Raw genomic sequence first — 24272 nt, 5'->3', positions numbered from 1 at the left:
ACAACCCAACAGGGAGCCATAAGACTCGTTGCCGTCATTTTTACATCCAAGGGTGGGAGGGTGGGGCAAGCAGAAATCTTCAGTTACTAGACCTTCCAGGACCTTATAAAGGTAAGTGTATCTCCTCCCAATACAATGCAACATTGTTGCAACTAGCTACTACACCTACCATCCCCACACAGCCTTAACCCTTAAGCCTGTCCCAAGCCTATACTGGGCTCTACACTATTATCATTATCTTCTTCATCAAATTTCTTTACAATAGATTCTAAATGATCAGTTAACTCTAACATTTGATTCAGATGTTTCTCTAGGCCCTTTCCCTCAGAGAGCTTCAAATGAAACAGTTTTTTTAGATAGATAAAGTCTTGAAGTTGGACTGCTACTTCCATACAATTCTCCTAAGCCTTTCCATACTTCTTTGGCTGTCTTACATTTTCTAATGTATCATAAATCACTCTTACTCACATATATACAAGTGGAGAGCTCTTGTTTTTCTGTCCTTTTTCTCCCACTGAATTCTTTTTCCATCAGCTGCTGTTAGGGACTCTTCCACTGTGTCCCATAGACCCTTTCTCACAAGCTCATTCTGCATCCTGAACTTCCACACTAGGTAATTTGTAGATATGAGAACAGGCAAAGCAGCTCTTATAACAGTCACAGCTCCAGTGTATGTGGCCATCCTGACTGTTCTTAATTCTTCCCAATAACTTCTATATGGGCCCAAAAAACAAATGTTAGAATTTGTAGCAGAGTTGCATTAGCACAGTAAGAGCATGTAGAAATCAGTGGGCACACATATGAAGCTAACTGATAGGACAGTGTTTTGATTAAAGGGACATAAAACCCAATTTTTTCCTTTCATGATTCAGATAGAGCATACAATTTTAAACAACTTTCCAAATTGACTTCTTTTATCAAAATTTCTTTGTTTTTTTTGTTATCCTTTGTTAAAAAGCTGGGATGTAAGCTCATAAGTGTACACATGTCCACAACACTATATGACAGCAGTTTTGTAAAAATGTTATACATTAGCGGAAGCACTAGATGGCAGCACTATTTCCTGTCATGTAGTGCTTCAGGCATGTGCACGCTATCTACCTAGATATCCCTTCAACAAAGAATAACATAAGAATGAAACAAATTTGATAATGAAAGTAAATTGAAAACTTTTTAAAAATTGTATTCTCTATCTAAATAATGAAATAAATTTTTGGGGTTTACTGTCCCTTTAAAGAGGAACAAACATATTTAATGAAAGCACAACGTGAGGACATTGAGTAAGTTGTGTGGAAACCCTGCAAGAGTGTGGGAAAATGTTAATGACACTGAGATGCATACCCATCTTCCTGTTGTGCATTAGCATGTCACTTGTCACATTTCCGCCTGGCACAGCCCCCCCCCCCATACATGGGAAAATGAAGCAGCAGGCACCAGCTAAAATAAAAGTAGAAGTTTAAGCAATAGAGTCTCATCTGAGGTTTGACGTGGCTATAGGGCTTACAGAGGGACTGCCGGATCAATAGTCTGATTTGAAGTGGGCATGTGTTTAACAGAGGGGCTGCAAGGCCAAGGGTTTGAGCTAATGTGGGTGTGTTCTAAATAATCAGTGGTACCTAGTCTGAATGTAGTTAGCTTAGTTACATTTCACAAAATGGCAGTATAGAGAGGAAGTGAGACAAGAACATACTTCCCTTCCAGTACCATAGAGACTATGGAGACCATAGAGACTATAGAGGGCAGACAATGCAATATTACAAACAACAGTATTTCCTCAAGTAAATTCAGACTAGATACCACCGATTATTTATAACACCCACATTAGCTCAAACCCCTGGCCTTGAAGCCCCCCTGTTAACCACAAGCCCACTTCAAATCAGACTATTGATCCTGCAGTCCCTCTGTAAGCCCTATAACCATGTCAAACCTCAGATGAGACTCTATTCCTTAAACTTCTTTTATTCTTAGCTGGTGCCTGCTGCTTCATCTTCCCATGTATGCCTACCAAATGAGGGGGGGGGGGGGCTGTGCCAGACAGAAATCCCCACAACTTACTTGATTTGCAATGGCACACATGTTGCAGGGTGATGACATTCATGCAAAGCCAGGAAAAAAATATATGTTTCATGAGGTCTAGTCTGAATAATATCACACCATGTAAAATCCCACTGAAAGCGGCAGGGAGGGGGTTGGAGGCAGTGGGGAGGGGAGAGGGGGGATCCTGGTTATATTGGTTAGTGATGGGAATAGGAGGGTGGGAAGTCGATCTGGGAGGGGGAGGTTGTAGGTTATTGAGGGGGGGATCATGGAGGTTGGGGGGTTAGGGGGGAACCTACACTGCAGCAAATATATTTTTAAAAAAAGGCTTTTATTTTCAAACTGGCAGACTTTTGTAAGGTGACAATTGTAAGGTGGGGAAGGGAAAAGAGCTGTTTGAGGGGGGACAGGGAGGGATCAGGGGGTGGGATATGTTAGGTGGGAGGCTGATCTCTACACTAAAGCTAAAATTAACCCTACAAGCTACCTAATTAACCCCTTCACTGCTGGGCATAATCCAAGTCTGGTGGGCAGCGGTATTTAGCTCCTTCTAATTACCAAAAAGCAATGCCAAAGCCATATATGTCTGCTATTTCTGAACAAAGGGGATCCCAGAGAAGCATTTACAACCATTTGTGCCATGACTGCATAAGCTGTTTGTCAGTGAGAAACCTAAAATTGTGAAAAAGTTAACGATTTTTTTTATTTGATCGCATTTGGCGGTGAATTGGTGGCATAAAATATACCAAAATGGGCCTAGATCAATACTTTGGGTTGTCTACTAAAAAAAATATATAGTTTTGATAGGTAAATATAAAAAAAGGCTCTACTTCTGTTTAAATGTAGTGATGGCAAAAATGCTAAAAATGCTCTGGTCTTTTGGGGAAGTTTTTGTCTAGAATGCCCGGTCCTTAAGAGGTTAATAGAGCATGCTGACATAACCTTTGCATGCTAACCTGACACCCAGTTAGACCAAGTGCTCTCAACCCAACTTGAGTTTTACATATTTTACATTTCATTGTTCTTCACATAGAAGAAAATGTTATTTTAATTTTTAAATATGTATATATTTCTATATATATACACACACACACACACACACACACACACACACACATATATATATATATATATATATATATATATATATATATATATATATAATCCATGTAGAAAATAAGGTAACAGCACCACAGTACAAAATTCTTCCTTAAAGGTGAAAAATGTTCTTTATAAAGAAACAGAGAAGGCGCCACATAGCATAATTCCGTATGGTATACCAAATAATATATTGCAGCTCAATTGCACTCACGTGTAGGAAAGCACCAAGATGTGGTGCTGACTAGGCAGACCGGAACCTCAGAGTTGCCCGGTAAACTCTCCTCTCAGGCTAAAGCTTCCAGCAGCCAAGTTAGTAGTCACCAACAAAGGTAAGGTGTGTGGGTGTCAGGAAGGCCCTTTAATTCCTCAGGGAATTGGAGGCTTACTCCAAGCAGGGATATCCAAATAAAAGGCGAAGTAGCAAGTATGTATCAATAAAAGTGTTTATTTTAACACATTAAAAACACAGCTACGCGTTTCTCAGTATCATGTACTGTTTCCTCAGGCTGAATAAAACTATACAAATCTTGCTACTTAATATACCCTATACTAACCAATAAAAATGGCTGTTTAACAAACACACCCTGGTTTCTCTTAATTGGTCACATGATTGCCAGGTGTTTGTAAATAACATTCATGTCACATCTAAATTAATACAATACTATTTCCTGCATACATCTGAACATCATATACAGCAATATTCATTGTACATTTGTTTATAAACAATTTCTAGCATATTTAAAAGTGTATTTAGAAATATTCAGGCAATTAATATACATTTAGTAGCCAGTGAAAAACAGAATCATTATTAATATTCAGATCCGATCCCCATTATTAGATCAATCCTCATATACATTTAGTAACCAGTAAAAAACAGAATCATTATTTATATTCAAATCCCTATTATTGGATCAATCCTCATCCTACCTTTTGTATCTAAACTCACTTATCCTCTGTGATCGCGCTCTCATGCGTCTTTACATAGTTATAAGTGCTGCGCGTCTCAAATCTAAATTTAACTTCCATCTCACAGTGTTGCTGAAGGCTTACATCTATTATTTCGTTAGTTTGTTTCTACATAGTTTCATCGTACAAAGTATAAGTATACGGTGACTATGTTATTGTACGTTAGGTTAATCAAACCTTTTCCTGCACACTGACGTGTCTGTTTTTCATTGGTGTTACCAAGGACAACGTCTCCGGTGGGTATGTGCTGTTAACTACTTCCTATTGGTGTTACAATGATATGACGTGTCAAATGGTCATAGGAGGATTAACCTATGTTATAATATCACACCTCCTTTGTGTTTATGTTTGGTTGAAGCTACGGCAGCATCGTAGATTTGTTTTGATAGGTTTGATAGCAGATGTATAAACAAAGTAGACGCTGGCTATCAGAACCGATGCGCTAGACACATATCTATTACTATCATTGTTATTTCTTCTACATCGAGTGTGCATTTAAACACCACACTATAGATCGTTGGATGGCCTCTATCTTCACTTATAAATTCAACTACCCTAGTGACGTGTACATATGGATTTCCTAAGTGTGAACTAATTTATCACATCTCAGACAAAATAAAATAAAATAAAAATACAAATATAGATACATCATAAGATGTAGCAATGTGGAGTTCAGTGATATGAAATATTATAGTGCTGGGTGTAAATTGTGCAACGTAGTTAGTTATTTAGTTTCATACCCTTAAGTTTAATTTATTTATGTGTATTTGTTAGTTATACATTAGTGTTTTATGTATATGTTTAATATATTATATAAATAAATTTTAATGTGATTAATATGTATACTAATATATCTGTCCTGAAAGGTTTTTTTTACACAAGAAATTAAATAAATAAATTTAAGTGCTCAGTGTCAGTGATTTATTATGTGTTTAATTTTGTGAAAATTAATTTAAAGTGTTTATGAACATCAATTGAATATTCCTGAACATTTAGATATAATGATAATCCATTTGTGTATACATAAAATTCTATGTATTATGTTAAAAAGGAATAGTATTCTTATACAGTGTTTTATTATGTGCTTAATTAAGTGCAAAATGCTACTAAATCCATGTTCATATTTAGACCATTGGGATGTAATGTTCCCAATTGGTAAATCCAAAAGGTCTCACGTTGGCATAATCTATTGAACCTATTGTATAAATTTGAGGGGGGGATATATTCTATTGGTACAATGGAGAATATGTTAAGGTTCCCCTGATGTACTGAATGACAATGTTTTGGAACACTATGATTTTTCAGTTTGTTTTTCATATTTCTGTAGTGTTCATTCCATCTGGTTCTAACTATTCTACAGGTACGCCCTACGTACTGAATTTTACATAGTTGGCATGATAGAAGATATATGACATAAGAGGATGCGCATGTCAAATGATCCTTTATAGAGAAACTAATCCCCGTAGTATATGATGTAAAATTACTGGTTCCTATTTCAATAAATTTACACATTCTGCATCTCTTATATTGACATTTAAAAACTCCATTCTTTTTATTATTGTTCACTTTCTTTCTAATGTTTGTAAGAGATCCTTGGATTCTCCTAGGTGCTTGGTCTTTTTTGTTGTTTTTAGCATTTATTACAACCTTACTAGGGGCCAGTAAATTCTTTAGTGTAGGTGCCCATCTAAATACACATTTTGGTTGCTCTTCTAAATTTCTACTCAGTATTGGGTCTCTCATCAGTATGCCCCAATGTTTTTTAATTATAATATTAATCAATTTATGACTAGTATTATATTGCGTTATGAACATACTGGTGTTATTTTTATTTTTATTTTCATTTTCCTTATTTTTATCATCAAAAGTTTTCTTTTGAAAATAGTGTTCCCTATTATCTGTTTTGGCTCTTGTATATCCTCTCTCTATTAGCTCTCTTGGATATCCCTTTTCTGTAAATCTTTCAATGAGTGTTTGACTTTGCATATTGTAATCCGATATATTATTACAATTTCGTCTCAATCTTTTAAATTGTCCGTACGGGACATTTTTCTTCCAAGGAAGATAGTGGTTGCTAGAGAATTCTAGGTAACTATTACAATCCACATTTTTGAAATAATTTTTCGATTCAATCCCACCATCTTTGGAAAATGTTAGGTTTAAATCCAAAAACACTATAGATTTCGTTTCTATTGAACTAGTAAATGTGAGTCCCATATTATTTAGGTTAAGATGTTGTATGAAGGATTCTGCTAAAGAGACCTCACCATTCCAAAGGATGATGAGGTCATCAATGTACCGCCCATAGAACACCAGGTTTGCCCCATAGTCTGAGTTGTATATATATTCGTTTTCAAATTTACTCATGTATAAATTGGCAAAACTAGGGGCAAACCTGGTGCCCATGGCGGTACCTCGTATCTGCAAGTAGTGTTCATCTTGAAAAAGAAAATAATTATGTTCTAAAATAAATGATATTAGTTGCAAAATAAACTGTTTCTGCAAATATGGCATATATATATCATTTTCTAGTACGTCTTGAATGGCTTTCAAACCCATATTGTGCGGGATGTTGGAATACAGTGAATTAACATCACTTGTTATCCATAGCCAATTTTTGTTGTTTAAGGGTAAATTATTGAGTTTTGACAGAAGATCTGAAGAGTCACGGATATATGACTCTAAATCACATATTTCTGTAAGAAGGAGTCAACGTATGCTGATACGTTGTCCGTTAGACTCCCAATACCCGCAATAATGGGGCGACCAGGTGGATTTTGTTGGTCTTTATGAATTTTTGGGAGGTGATAGTAAAAAGCTTTATTTGGTTTTATTGGAATCAGATAGTCTTTTTCATTTTTATTAATGATTCCCTCTTTAAATCCAAACTCTACAATACCCTTTAAAATTTTTGTATAATCATCAGTGGGATCTATTTTAAGTTTTTTATAATAGTCTTTGTCATCTAGAATACGTCTAGCTTCCAACAGATAGTCTGAAATATTTTGCAATACTATGCCCCCCCCCCCCCCCTTGTCCGCCTGGCGGATGACTAGTTCTTGGTTTTTCTTCAAATTCTCTAAAGCAATTTTCTCACCTACATTTAAATTATGTCTCCCATAGATTTTTTTAGGAAGTTTAGAGAAGTCTTCCAGGACTAGTTCTTTATACAGTTCAATGTGTGCATTTTCTGTCAATATTGGTGTAAAATTGGATTTCTTTTTGAAAGAGGTGTGTACATAATCATCCAATAGATATTCAGCTAATGAATCTGGTTCACTGTATATAATATTAGTTGTTATTCTACTCTCCAAACCTGGTGTTCTATGGGCGGTACATTGATGACCTCATCATCCTTTGGAATGGTGAGGTCTCTTTAGCAGAATCCTTCATACAACATCTTAACCTAAATAATATGGGACTCACATTTACTAGTTCAATAGAAACGAAATCTATAGTGTTTTTGGATTTAAACCTAACATTTTCCAAAGATGGTGGGATTGAATCGAAAAATTATTTCAAAAATGTGGATTGTAATAGTTACCTAGAATTCTCTAGCAACCACTATCTTCCTTGGAAGAAAAATGTCCCGTACGGACAATTTAAAAGATTGAGACGAAATTGTAATAATATATCGGATTACAATATGCAAAGTCAAACACTCATTGAAAGATTTACAGAAAAGGGATATCCAAGAGAGCTAATAGAGAGAGGATATACAAGAGCCAAAACAGATAATAGGGAACACTATTTTCAAAAGAAAACTTTTGATGATAAAAATAAGGAAAATGAAAATAAAAATAAAAATAACACCAGTATGTTCATAACGCAATATAATACTAGTCATAAATTGATTAATATTATAATTAAAAAACATTGGGGCATACTGATGAGAGACCCAATACTGAGTAGAAATTTAGAAGAGCAACCAAAATGTGTATTTAGACGGGCACCTACACTAAAGAATTTACTGGCCCCTAGTAAGGTTGTAATAAATGCTAAAAACAACAAAAAAGACCAAGCACCTAGGAGAATCCAAGGATCTCTTACAAACATTAGAAAGAAAGTGAACAATAATAAAAAGAATGGAGTTTTTAAATGTCAATATAAGAGATGCAGAATGTGTAAATTTATTGAAATAGGAACCAGTAATTTTACATCATATACTACGGGGATTAGTTTCTCTATAAAGGATCATTTGACATGCGCATCCTCTTATGTCATATATCTTCTATCATGCCAACTATGTAAAATTCAGTACGTAGGGCGTACCTGTAGAATAGTTAGAACCAGATGGAATGAACACTACAGAAATATGAAAAACAAACTGAAAAATCATAGTGTTCCAAAACATTGTCATTCAGTACATCAGGGGAACCTTAACATATTCTCCATTGTACCAATAGAATATATCCCCCCCTCAAATTTATACAATAGGTTCAATAGATTACGCCAACGTGAGACCTTTTGGATTTACCAATTGGGAACATTACATCCCAATGGTCTAAATATGAACATGGATTTAGTAGCATTTTGCACTTAATTAAGCACATAATAAAACACTGTATAAGAATACTATTCCTTTTTAACATAATACATAGAATTTTATGTATACACAAATGGATTATCATTATATCTAAATGTTCAGGAATATTCAATTGATGTTCATAAACACTTTAAATTAATTTTCACAAAATTAAACACATAATAAATCACTGACACTGAGCACTTAAATTTATTTATTTAATTTCTTGTGTAAAAAAACCTTTCAGGACAGATATATTAGTATACATATTAATCACATTAAAATTTATTTATATAATATATTAAACATATACATAAAACACTAATGTATAACTAACAAATACACATAAATAAATTAAACTTAAGGGTATGAAACTAAATAACTAACTACGTTGCACAATTTACACCCAGCACTATAATATTTCATATCACTGAACTCCACATTGCAACATCTTATGATGTATCTATATTTGTATTTTTATTTTATTTTATTTTGTCTGAGATGTGATAAATTAGTTCACACTTAGGAAATCCATATGTACACGTCACTAGGGTAGTTGAATTTATAAGTGAAGATAGAGGCCATCCAATGATCTATAGTGTGGTGTTTAAATGCACACTCGATGTAGAAGAAATAACAATGATAGTAATAGATATGTGTCTAGCGCATCGGTTCTGATAGCCAGCGTCTACTTTGTTTATACATCTGCTATCAAACCTATCAAAACAAATCTACGATGCTGCCGTAGCTTCAACCAAACATAAACACAAAGGAGGTGTGATATTATAACATAGGTTAATCCTCCTATGACCATTTGACACGTCATATCATTGTAACACCAATAGGAAGTAGTTAACAGCACATACCCACCGGAGACGTTGTCCTTGGTAACACCAATGAAAAACAGACACGTCAGTGTGCAGGAAAAGGTTTGATTAACCTAACGTACAATAACATAGTCACTGTATACTTATACTTTGTACGATGAAACTATGTAGAAACAAACTAACGAAATAATAGATGTAAGCCTTCAGCAACACTGTGAGATGGAAGTTAAATTTAGATTTGAGACGCGCAGCACTTATAACTATGTAAAGACGCATGAGAGCGCGATCACAGAGGATAAGTGAGTTTAGATACAAAAGGTAGGATGAGGATTGATCCAATAATAGGGATTTGAATATAAATAATGATTCTGTTTTTTACTGGTTACTAAATGTATATGAGGATTGATCTAATAATGGGGATCGGATCTGAATATTAATAATGATTCTGTTTTTCACTGGTTACTAAATGTATATTAATTGCCTGAATATTTCACAAATACACTTTTAAATATGCTAGAAATTGTTTATAAACAAATGTACAATGAATATTGCTGTATATGATGTTCAGATGTATGCAGGAAATAGTATTGTATTAATTTAGATGTGACATGAATGTTATTTACAAACACCTGGCAATCATGTGACCAATTAAGAGAAACCAGGGTGTGTTTGTTAAACAGCCATTTTTATTGGTTAGTATAGGGTATATTAAGTAGCAAGATTTGTATAGTTTTATTCAGCCTGAGGAAACAGTACATGATACTGAGAAACGCGTAGCTGTGTTTTTAATGTGTTAAAATAAACACTTTTATTGATACATACTTGCTACTTCGCCTTTTATTTGGATATCCCTGCTTGGAGTAAGCCTCCAATTCCCTGAGGAATTAAAGGGCCTTCCTGACACCCACACACCTTACCTTTGTTGGTGACTACTAACTTGGCTGCTGGAAGCTTTAGCCTGAGAGGAGAGTTTACCGGGCAACTCTGAGGTTCCGGTCTGCCTAGTCAGCACCACATCTTGGTGCTTTCCTACACGTGAGTGCAATTGAGCTGCAATATATTATTTGGTATACCATACGGAATTATGCTATGTGGCGCCTTCTCTGTTTCTTTATAGATTAATTCGTTGTGGACGGCCTTATACATCGAGGAGAGCTGCCTTGCACACCCCCATAGCCATTGGGGACTTTGATAGAGTTTATTATTTGGACTCTGATCTGTTTATTTTGATATTATCAACTATACAGGTTCTTTTTTTCTTTTTTTCTGTAACCATCTACATATATGTTTGTATGCCTATGTAAATGTAATATACTGTGAACTGTGGTTTTCACTATCTTGGTGTATTTAGATATTTGGCATATATAGATAGCGCCCCTATTTTATATATTATTGTATTATATATACCCTACAAATTGGGTGTGTATATATATATATATATATATAATTCACGAAAAATGTTCTTTATTGAGGTATAACAACCATAGAAGCGATGTTTCAGACCTACATGGTCCTTAATCATGCATGATTAAGGACCATGTAGGTCCGAAACGTCGCTTCTATGGTTGTTATACCTAAATAAAGAACATTTTTCACCTTTAAGGAAGAATTTTGTACTGTGGTGTTGTTACCTTATTTTCTACATGGATTGTATACATTGGAGTTTGGCTGATACTCCATGGTAACGAGCACACAGATTGAAAACTTGTGAAATCTATGGTGCTGGACTCTATCTTTTTACCCATATATATATATATATATATATATATATATATATATATATATATATATATATATGATTTTTTAATATGTATGTACATATATATATATATATATATATATATATATATATATATATATATATATATATATATGTATATATATATATTCTTATATATCCACACACAAATGTTACCACTGCACTCCCTTAACTTGACCTAATGACCGGTGCCTGATCTACAGATAATTAATACACAATTCAATACCAGCAGTCCATGGTAAATATATCCATTTATTGGCGTAATTTATTAACACACAAAAATTCATCATCATTTCTCAATGTTTCGGTCTGGGAATCAGACCTTTATCATTGGTACATCTATAATAACAAACAAAAAACAACTTACTTTACAGATGCAGCAAACTAGCACTATACATGTAAAAACTGGAAGTGTTATACCTGGTCTGGTCCAGATGTGAACGCATCCTACTAAGATTAACAGCCCTTGAGAGCCAGAACATAGTGGTTACTATAGAAACCAACTAAACACCTAAAGAGCCAGAACAAAGTGGTATGTATATTAATATATACAGGTATAGATATATACAGGCATATATAGAAACATATATTTAAAAAATACTAAGAAAATGTTTTCCTATGTGACAAACATTTGAATGTAAAACATTTACAATAAATACACAGTAAAACACATAAATATTACAATTTAATAAAAATGTTTTTGCATGTTTCAAGCTATACTAGTAGAAAGGGCTCCAAAATGTGTATATATATATATATATATATATATATATATACATACACGTCTGTATGCATGTATATACATATATAATTATATAAATACAGATGTATACACATATATATTTATATATATATATATACAAAGTAAAGGAAGGCACTCACTGGTCTTTTTCTTAAAAATAACTTTAATAATTGTGACGTTTCGGGGACACACTCCCCTTCCTCAGACAAAGACAAACTAAAAGTGACTGGACTTATAAAGCCAAACTAACCCCTCCCAGTGAAAATTGCGCCAAAACAGTTGTCATGGTGATCCTCAAAAACATTATAGTCATGTGATGAGTGTTACTCATGTGAATTAATGCTGTTCAACAAACTATGTAATGTTCACATATAGGTATATTGCAACATATTAAAAATTATATTAAAGTATGTGGAAACAAACTGATATAAAGCATACTATACCAATAACCACATAAAGTGAACAAAAACACAAGTGTAATAAAATATAACATATTGTTGTGTTAAAAGGTATCGTGGGAAAAACTATACATTCTCCTGCTCTCAAAGTGAGTGAAATAGATGAATACCTAAGTGTCCCCTAACACATATTGTGTCCCTGAACCTGTGTAACGGTGTCTATATCAAAGTGTATGTGAACTAAATTATGTACATAATAATAGCCTTCTGGATAATCTGAATATAAATGCTGATTGCATAACCTAATCAGAAAATCTCTAAACGTTAATTTAAGAAAATACTGTAAGCAGCGTTATAGGATCAAGAGTACTAGTCATTTCAACAATAATGAACTAGCAAGTTACAGCAGGTAATTCATCCTGTGCTATAACACACAAACCAGATATATATTCATATATGCACAAATTTAGACAAAAAAATTAATATATATATATATATATATATATATATATATATATATATATACAGGTGGCCCTCGTTTTACAACGGTTCAATTTACACCGTTTCAGAATAACAACCTTTTTTTCCAGTCATGTGACTGCTATTGAAAAGCATTGAGAAGCAGTGCATTTATTAAAATAGCCAGTAGGTGGAGCTGTCCGCTTTTGTTGCAGCAAAGCCAAGCAAGCTGAAATTAATCAGTTTAACCAGACCTGAGATATCGAACAGATTTCAAAGGAACAAGATCTTCCTGTCTATAAGTCAGTCCAGATTGGAATGCATAGAAAGAACTGCTTGCAGAAAAATGCAAGTGAAGTCTGTGTTGTGTGATTATTTTATTAGGTTTATAATGCTGTTTAGCAAATGTTTTTGTTCATTGAACTTAGTTTAATTATATATTCTGTGTTGTGTGATTATTTTATTAGGTTTATAATGCTGTTTATCATGTAAAGTCTTCATTTCAAAGCTTTAAAAATTATGTATTAGGTGTTTCTTATTACAATTTTGAGAGGGGCCTGGAACCTATCTCCCTCACTTCCCATTGACTTACATTATAAACTGGGTTTCAATTTACAACGGTTTCAATTTGCAACCATTCCTTCTGGAACCTAACCCCGGCATAAACTGAGAGCTACCTGTATATATATATATATATATATATATATATTGCCCTCCACTAATATTGACACCCTTGGTAACTATGAGCACAGAAGGCTGTAAAAAATTGTCTTTATTTTTTAACCTTTTGATTTTTTGTTAAAAAATTTTACAAAAATACTCTGCTCTCATGGATATCAAACAATTGCAATGTTTATAAAAAGGTTTATAAAAAAAAATCTTTGTTAAATATATGTGTGGAACAATTATCTGATCGAATCATGTCGGACAGACATTTGATAAATAGGCCCCAATATAGACACACGTCCTCTTCCAGGTTGATTCATAACATTTTTAGCTGACTTGAACTTCTTAATTATTGCCCTGATGGTGGAAAATTACATTTTTAATGCATTTGCTATTTTCTTATAGCCAGTTCCCATTTTGTGAAGCACAACAACCTTTTGCAGGACATTACAGCTATATTCCTTGGTCTTACCCATTGTGATGAATGACTAAGGGAATTTGGCCTATGTTTTTTTTTTTTTTTAAATGATTTTTATTGAGGTGAAATATCAAGCATGATGAGTTACAACAATCGTATACATATGCAGAAAAAACATGGCAAACAAGTTGACAAAAAATAAGCAAATCTGTTACATCACAATTATGCAAGAAATACTATAAATAAACCTCACATTTTCTATTTTTGTTGCATAGAGAAGGAAAACTTTGAACCTTACATTTTCAAAATACAATTAAGAAATAATCATTACACATAAATACAGTAGCCTTAAAGAAAAAAACAAACAAAAAAAAAACACATGAGTTATAGCAAGGATATACTTATTACTAAAGGCCCTTGGTTTACATGAGATCCCTCTCTCACTTGACCTTCCTTCTCACCTGTATAATAATATAACAGGGGTCTAATGGAAAAACAGGAGATAAACGAAAAAACATACAAACAAAACAAACAATAAGAATAAAAAACAAACAAACAAACAAACAAAAAAAAAACCCTGAACCTAAACATCTCTCTCTCTCGATCCCCACCCCGCCCACTACCCCACCCCCACCCCGCCCCCCCAGAACGCCACCGACTAGGACTCCCTCATAGTACAATCAATCCATGTATGTGGGAAAACATTAAGTAACGTTAGTTCCGCAAAACTCACTGAAGAAAGAAAAGGAGAAAGTATCCTCTTTTGCAAGGAATGTGGATAGGACAGAATAACTGGTGTCCATTTCCAGAGAAACTTCTTGATCCTTTTCTCCGATGCTTCATAAAGATGGAATGATTCAAAGACAATTTGATCTTGCAAGGATCTAAAAACCATAGCTAATCCCGGTATCCGCCTAGCTTTCCAATTTTTAAGAATACAGTATCTAACAGTAAGAATAATAGTATTTAAGCTATTTATGGTGTTCACATTAAAGGCCGCTTGTGGAGGACATAGAAAAATGACATCTTCCGCAGATAAAGCAATTGATATTTTGTATAATTTATTAAACCAAAATATAATCTTTAACCATAAATGTCTTACCCTAGGGCATGTCCAAAACATATGAAGCAAATCAGCCCTATCATGTGAACAACGGGGGCATAAACTAACCAAAGTCGGGTAAAATCTAGAAATTTTCCACGGAGAAAGGTAAAAATTATTAATCAATTTTATGTGAGATTCATTCCAAGATATCGGAACTTTACACTTACGTAGAGAGTCAAAACTCTGAATAATCTTATCATGATTTACCGAGGGGATTAACGGCAGCCAGGACTTACAAATGTTATCCCTAAATAAGAGACTCTGCTTGGACAACATGATATCATACATCAAAGATATCGAAGAGTTACCTGCCACAAATTTTTGTATAAAAAGCTTGATATCCGTCCAATCAGAGAGCCAAGAAGTGGGCCAGCTTTGAGAAAGAATGAAATGGCGAATTTGAAAGTAAGCAAATAGATTAGATCTAGCTAGATCATATTTATTAAAAATAGTATCCGCCATTAATAATTGATCATTCTCATCAAATAACTGTTTTACGTTATGTAGTCCTTTATCGGACCAAACTTTAAAAACTTTTTGATAAAGGCCGGGCAAAAAATTTGGATTATTTACAATAGGAAGCCATTCAGAAAACGAATAATCTATATCTAACATTGCACAAAACTTTTGCCAGGCAAAAACTATGTTTCTAATAGTAATAAGACAGCTAACATTCTGAGGCAGCTTCTGGACTGCAGTATGTAGTATAGCTTTTAATGCAAATGGGGCAATCAAATAATTTTCTAGCTCTTCTGATGAAACTAGATTAGTGCCAGCAAGCCAATCTATTGCCGTTTTAACCATGGCAGCTAAGTTGTACAATTTAAGGTTAGGAAGCGCCAATCCCGCCGATCCGCAATTTTGCATTAATCTAGCCAACGCGATTCGAGGCCTTTTATTGTTCCAAATAAATTTAGAAACTTGAGTATTAAAAAAACTTTAAATCTTTATTCAGTAAGAATAAAGGCAAATTCTGAAGCGGATATAACAAACGCGGAAAAATGATTGATTTTATCAAATTAACTCTGGCTGTGATAGACAATGGGAAAGCGGCCCAAAGATGCAAATCAGATCCAATTTTTTGAAGAAGGGGCGCAAAATTAGCTTTATACCAAAATTTAGGATTTTTATGCAAAACTAAACCTAGATATTTAATAACATCAACCAGTTTGAATGGAATATCGAGACCTGCTAACTGAGAACTATTTATACACATTAATTCGCTCTTTTCTAAGTTTATCTTGTAACCTGAAAAGGAGCTGAAAACTTCTAACACATGTAGAATCATAGGAATAGACTGCTAGATATTGGTAAGGAAAATCAACACATCATCTGCATAAATCAAAATTTTGAGACGGTGTATACCGAATGGGACTCCTTTCAAAACATCTCTGCATCGAATCACGAGAGGTTCCAACGATATATTAAAGAGTAGAGGGGATAGAGGGCACCATTGCCTGGTGCCTCTCTGTAATATTATTTTAGGGGATAAAGACCCATTGATAAGTAAAAAGGAAATTGGATTATGATATAATCTAAGAATAAATTGTGCAAATTCCCCTTTTAAGCCAAACTTCTCCATCGCCCTAAAAAGGTATTCCCATACAATCGAATCAAAAGCTTTGACCGCTTCCAGGGAGAGTATAGCAGTCCCTTGCCATAATGGCTTCTTCCTCTCCTTATCCACATTCCAGGCATAATCCAAAAAATTGATCAATTTGCGGGTATTTTTTGCTGGATTTCTAGCTACCATAAATCCAGTCTGGTCTGGATGAATGATTTTATGTAAATAAGAAGATAATCTTGAAGCAATAATAGCCATTAAGATCTTATAGTCTGTATTCAAAATCGAAATCGGCCTATAAGAGGCCGGATCTTCGGGATTTTTACCTTTCTTTAAGATGAGCGAAATATTGGCCGCAGAGAAATAACTAGAAATCATATTATTGGACATATAATAGTAATTAAAAAGTTTTTCTAAAGTGGGCAGAAGGACCTCGCCAAGACATTTATAAAGCTCCGCTGGAAACCCATCTGGTCCAGGAGCCTTATTCATCTTCAAATGATCTATAGCTTTTCTAATTTCATCGATAGATATTGGAACATTAATCGATATTAAATCCTCGCTACTTAATTGAGGCATCTTTATCATGGACCAAAAGATATCTTGGTTAATATTATCTTTCTCAACTCCAGAGTATAATTGTTGATAATAGGCAAAAAATGCCTCCATGATACCCTTAGTCTCCGTATATCTTCCCTTTTCAGTTTGAATCGCGGGAATGACATTTTTCTTTTTTCTAACCTTAATGAGTCTAGCCAAGTATTTAGCGGAGGAGCCATGCATTCCTTTAAATTGAAGATTTATTTTTGCTTCTTCCTCTAAAAGTTTTTGTTTTAAGAACAAATCTCTTTCCTTCCTATTATCTTGGTATTTTTTCTAGTTTCCCGAAGTGCGCCTTAAACAATATTTTCTATATGAGTTCCTAACTTTATTCATGATTTGAATTTCCCATGCTTTACTCTTTTTCTTCGCTATACTAATATATGTTTGTATTTCTCCCCGCATTACAGCTTTAAAAGCTTCCCAGGAAATTTCCGGTTTATTAGAATAGCTTATATTATCGGAGTAATATCGCTGCCAGATAGATCTCAAAAAAATTAACAAATTTAGGATTAGTGTACAAATATAGAGGGAAATAAAAACTAGGCGTTTGAATCCTATTCTTTAGCTCAGTAGGGAATAACAAAGAAATAATTGCATGGTCTGAGATGATGATATCTACAATTCCTGTCTCTAATTTCTGACTAGCTAAATTCTCCGTAATTAAAAGTAGGTCAATTCTCGAGAAGGTGCCGTGTGCTTTAGACTCACAAGAAAATGACTGTTTATCTGGGTTTTTTAAACGCCATATATCAACTAATTTTAGCTTTGCGCAAAATTGTGATAAATATTTTGCATTCTTTTCATAGGCTGATCTATTTTTATTAGAAAGTCTATCTAGTGCAGGACATAGGGTAGCATTGAAATCACCCCCTAGAATTAAATTTTCAGCAATAAAGGGAAATAATTTAATTTCTATTTTCTCCCAAAATTCTCTAGAAAACTTGTTTGGGGCATATATATTACAAAATATAAATTTAATATTCTTTATAAACACATGGATAAGAATGTATCTTGCAGCGGGTCTATTTCTACCTTATCTATCTTGTATTCTAACTCTTTATGGAAGCGACCCCACATTTTCTAGATCGACCAGTCGTAGAGACTACTTCCCATACCCATTTTATCTTCAATTTAGCCGCTTCATGTTCATTAAGATGTGTCTCCTGAAGGAGAACAATATCTGGTTTATAGCTTGCTAAGGTTTTAATAACCAATTTGCGTTTAATGGGGGAAGATATCCCTCCTATATTCCAAGATAAAATCTTAATACCTTCCACCATCTAAAATCAGGCTAATTAGCCATTTTGTAAGGGCCAGCCCATTCGGGGCGAACCGAGGGCGCGGAGCGGGGGGAAAAAGGGGAGGGGCGGTGGCAGAGAGGAGAGGAGAGAAAGAAAAAAAAAAAGAGAAAAACAAAAAAAAAAAACACAATCAAACAAAAAAAAAAAAACCCCACAAAAAACAATTAAACAAAATAACAACTTCGCTAGCAATATCTAGCATTGAGAGTACAATCTTCAACATTAACAAGTAAAATCATAGCTTCTAGTTAATAAAATTTCTGCAATTAACTGCTCTCAATGTATTTTTTAACTTCTGTAACCTCATCAAATACGTGTCTAGTACCAGAGTGATCTTCTACTATAATTCTGGCAGGGTAAACCATACGAGCCTTTAACCCTTTATTTATTAATTGCGTGCAGTGGGGGGCCATCAGTCTTCTTTTAGACGAGGTCTCAAAGGAGAAGTCCTGAAACAATAATATCCTGCTATCTCCAAATACTGGAGGATCAGATTTTTTAAACAGTTTCAATAGATCAACTTTATCTTGAAATCTAAGAAGTTTGAATAAACAGACTCTACTCTTTGTGACTCCGTCTGGAGAAGATTTCTTGGGGCCCAATCTATGGGCACGCTCAATCGTAAGTGGTAGCAAATGGGATGGCATACCAAGTGAAAGAGGTAATGTAGTGGACATGAATTTTATTAAATCTTCGAATTCTGACTGTTCGGGAAGCCCTACTAATCTAATATTATTACGCCTGGAGCGATCTTCAAGATCTTCCAGGCGTAACTGCATATTTTTAATTTTAGATTCCTGTTTACGTAGAGTGTCAGCCTGAATATGCGTCTGATCCTCTATATCAGAGATCCTAGCCTCCGCTTCTGATAGCCTTGCTGAAAACTGTCTTACTTCAACAGACAGTGAGCCTATTTCGGTAGCAATTGAGCCTAGCTCTTTTTTGATGGCTTCAAATTGCGGTGAAAACACTTCTGAAATTTTGGCTATAAGAGCTTGCGAGTCAAATGGAGACCTACTAGGTTCCATTGTACTATCTAAACTGGTGTCAATTGTTTTATTTTTCTTGTCTTTCGTTTTCACAGGCATTTTAGGAGAATTAGATTTCCCCTGAGTGATGAATTTTTCCATTCAAAATGTGTTAAAAAAAGAAAAAAAAAACACTCTTTACCCCACATGCAACACCAGATTAAGGCCTGGTAAAGTAAACGTGCAAATAGTGTAACTTATATATGTGCGAAAATACAAAGAAGATACATATAATGTATATTCTAATTATTTATTTATTTTTCCTTTCCCTCTTTTTTTCCCCGACTCTTTTTTCTTATGTGTCTTATGTCTTGTGCTTATTCTTGTGTGTTTCTTTTGTGATTTTTTTCCTTTTTCTTGCCTAGTGGCACCCCTTTTCCCTATTTAAAAAAACCCGTGAGAAAAAAGTAATTAAATAATTTTTAGTGATAAATAAAGCCTGCAATCTCTGAGACAAGTAAGCTTTTCGGACCCTAATGACCAGTTAGATAGATACCCAAAATTCCTAAATTCCTATACATACTACTTCCCTTAAAAAAAGAAAAAAGAGGGAACATATAATATAGGGAGATTTCCCCACACCTCTGTATTTTATGAGGGATAAACCAGCTGCTTATAATATATGGAATTAATCAATGTTATACCTATTGTGGTTTCTTAGAGCTAACATGCAGAATTTACAGTAAGATTTTCTAAACTCCTATAAATCCTGCTCTTCTTGAGAAATATATTTAGACAAGTCACAAATGAGGGAGAGCTTTTCCCTTCTTTTATCGTAGTCTCCAACTACCAACCAAGTAAGAAAAAATAGATTCCACAGTATTGAATAAGCATTTGAAGATCTCATATTATAAAAAAAACTTTCAGAAATCACACATATAGCCTATTATATAAACCAATTGTGTGGACTAATTAATAATTTAGTGTGATCTAGCTCCCTATAATATCAAAGTTTACCACCAGAAATAGGAGATGACTCTGCAGAATTAGATACTGCCTAAATTTGATTACCAACCAAGAAACTCTGGATTTCTTGACCCTTTTTTTTTTTTTTTTTTCCTTCCCCTCTTTCTCCTTCTTTCTTTCTTTTTTTTTCTTCTAAACACTGTAGTATAACTTACACCATTACATTTAGGGAAAGATGAAGACAAAATTATTACTTTGAGAGAAAAAAATACTTAACAGGAAATCACAGAAATTCCTACTAAGCACACCTTTTTCCCCCCCCCCTTTTCTTTTCCCCAACATATAACGTTCATGGGGATTTTAGGCTCAGATTATACAGTTCTAGCCTGATCGTGAGCGCCCAATGTACTGTTCTCTGGAGTAGGAATATATTGCAGAAGGTATCCAATTACTCCTCTTGTTTTTTCCCTTTAGTCAGTCCTAATGAACTGCCATAGCTGTATTTAAACATAGGAGATCCTCCTTTCCCTGCAAGGGTGAATTACCGCTCCTCCAACCCACCACAATAGCTGCACATACACACCAAAGAAAAGAAGCTGGCAAATAGCTTGAAATAGATTAATGACTCACGTATATCCCCCAAACCGTTAGCTCAGTCCTGAGGGAGCTATTTTAAGGCTCTCCTGCCGGTTTACCATCCGCAAACTGCTCCCCTCCTTAAGCCAAACAGTATCTGGGTTATTTTGCAAGGCTGTGTGGGCTCTGTGTGGAAATGGTGGGTGTTGTCTGTTCCTTGACACACCTTCGTTTTCTATTGGGTGGGTGAGGAGGCTCGTACAATAATCCGTTTTCAGATTGGCCAGAAATCCTCAGCTGCTACGTCCCAGAACAGCAAGCTGCAGACGCCTCCACTTTTGCTGCCTCAGTGAAATTACCGTTCTGGAAGTGCCCTAGGAAGTATCACTACTCCACAGCGAGCACAAATAGCCCTCAGGTTTTGACTGCTAGAGGTAAAGCTATTTCACTGTCTACCACCGCACTCACAGCATGCTCTGTTCCTGCACACAAATGGCTCCAGTAGGATAGCTGTCTCGCTATGGCAGACACATGTCATGCAGCCGACGGTGAATTAGGCAAGCAGAGATCACCAGTCAAGATACTTAGGTTACCGGTTCTCAATAATAGAGCGAAGTTGCGGCTCTGACATAGAAGCCAATGTTAAGTCTTTAGTCAGTTTCCTGCCTGGGCTTGAGTGGAACTTGCCCGGCTCCCTAGGATGCTAAGCGCACCAACAGCGGGAGATAAGACATCAGGGGAAAGTAGTATTGAGCTGTCCAGACTCGGCTCCCGACGCCGACAACAGCGTGTTCACACTGCACAGCACAGCTCCTCCCACCGGAAACAGACCTAATGCAATTGTTAAGATACGTTACACCTGGCCTATGTTTTATCTCATATTTATACCTTTGTGAAACAGTAAGTCATGGTTAAACAATTTCCTATTCCTAGTCACCAAGGTGTTCTAAAAAGTGTAAAATATCAATTGGAATATACTTCAAATATATTTCTCTCATATGAATTCATGCCAATAATTGTGCCACACATATATTTAACAAAGATTTATTTTTTATTTTTGGATAAACCTGTGTTGTGTTTGCAATTGGTTGATATCCTTGAGAACAGAATATTTTTTGTGTATTTTTTTTTAACAAAAGATCAAAAGGTTAAACAATAAAGACAATTTCTCACAGTCTTCTTTATCATATTTACTAACCATGCCAATATCAGTGGAGGGCACTGTATAAAATATACACAAAATCGCGCTTTACATTCAAACACCTTGTCATATATCATATACTTTTTAACCCTTATGAAAATGTTGTTAATATTTATATGAATAATTTGTATCAGATAGTGTATATATGAATGTAATGTTGTGTTTTGGTGCACTTTTATTTTTAACTCTAACTCTTTGCACAAGGTCTTCACTCACGCTAACTTAGATAGCACTCGTTGGTGCGCATTTACTTTCAACTTGTACTATGCGCGCAGTTGTGATATTGCATATCATGCCCACACTAACGGAAGCGCACCACTTGTAATCTAGCCCCCTGTTATTACTTCTATTTCAGCCGTCCGGGCAAGAATTTAAATAAAAGATTTTATGTACAAAAAGAAGGGTATTTATGCATATAATACATTGTTAGTATGACCCTATCAGTAGTAGTTTATGTGCTACTTTGGCATAGGAAAATCCCTGTCATATTTAAGCAGATAAATATTAATGGCCCTTGGCAGCAGTTTGACAGCTCTCTGTCTGAATTTTAAGACAGCCAAATCTCCCTGTGCTAAACAGCATTGATGCATATCATATACCAAACCAGCTTATATATTTTTTTTCCCAAAAAACTTATCCACATGATCTCTTAAATATGTTAAAATTCTCTCAAAATCCATTCATAAATAAAACACGCCACATCTACAATAATCATGATAGTTTCCTAAGAGGGTGAAGATACGATCCTTTAAAAAAAATGAAGAAAAAGGTGCTGCTTCTATGCAGTGTAACCTTACATTTAATAACCTGTCCAGGTTTGACGCAAATATAACCCAAATACATTGAACTGTGATAAGAAAGTACTAGGCAGAAGACAGTCTGAGCACAATTTATCCTCAGGCCAGATTCAGTAGCATTTGGCTTGAGCTGCCACATGCTGCTTCTCATCATAAATGCCTTCAACCCTGACCTGAAGGAATCACTCTGTCTTTGGGTAAGAGATGATTAAATCATTATGTTGGATCAATTCTGGGCAGGATACCAGCTGCTACACACACAGCTCAGCATGAGCACCAATTTCAGGTCCTTTCAGCCTCTGGAGACAACCCAGTCTCCTTAAATGAAAGGTTGGTTCTTCCCTTCTGCATAATTGTTATGCTCAGGTTTGAGAATACCTGTTAACCCTGTAATTTCTATACAGACAGCAATTCATTAGCTTTACTCTATTCTACAGAAACAAGGTCATTAACTTAACAAGTACTTAACAAGCACCAATTGTAAATGCATACTTAACAAGCATTTCCAAATTAGAATTTCAGCTCTTTTGTGCTATTCTCCTGTGAACAATCTCACTTTTTACTAATAAATGCATTGTGCTTACTAACATGTTTTTCTGCCACAGGCTGTTCAGATATATCCCTAACAATAACCCCTTTTCTCCAATCAGATGCAGACAACATTATTATAGCCAATAAACAGGTGGTACCAGCATCTGATTGGAAGAGATATGTTTTATTTGGAAAAGCTATTACTCTATTAGGAAGAAATGCATTTATAATTGACATTTTGTGACAAAAAGTAATATTGTTTGTATTAGTTTGTTTACAGGAATTCACTCTGGTGTTTAAATATACAACACAATCAGTGCAGCAGCATTGTCCTTTCTGTTTGTTATAAAATAGATACATCAGTTTAAAATACTAGAAATAGCAAGTTCATGTTGTGTTTTTAAAGGGAAATAAAGGTATAGAAATTCCAAAATAGAAAATATTCTAATCTGCCTTTATAGTCCAGAACAAAAATCAACAATATACTATGCTGTAAGTATCTATGTAATATTGTATAATAATAAAAGTAATTTTCTCTACAAAATGTCTCTGATCAAGTTTATGTCTGAACTGATAGAACTGCATTCCTCCAATAAAATAATTCTGATGATTTTATTGCCTGTCTGCACGGCACATAACCCATAGTAGTAAAAGAAAAATATTACAAATGTATTCCTTCTTTCGATGTTGTCACAATCCCTTCCTAATGTAGAATTGGTGGAATATGTTGTGGCTCCAAAAATTAATAGATTACTATAATTT

The sequence above is a fragment of the Bombina bombina genome, chromosome 3, assembly GCF_027579735.1.
Source record: "Bombina bombina isolate aBomBom1 chromosome 3, aBomBom1.pri, whole genome shotgun sequence".
NCBI classification, from domain to species: domain Eukaryota; kingdom Metazoa; phylum Chordata; class Amphibia; order Anura; family Bombinatoridae; genus Bombina; species Bombina bombina.
This window is presented reverse-complemented; position numbering follows the sequence as displayed.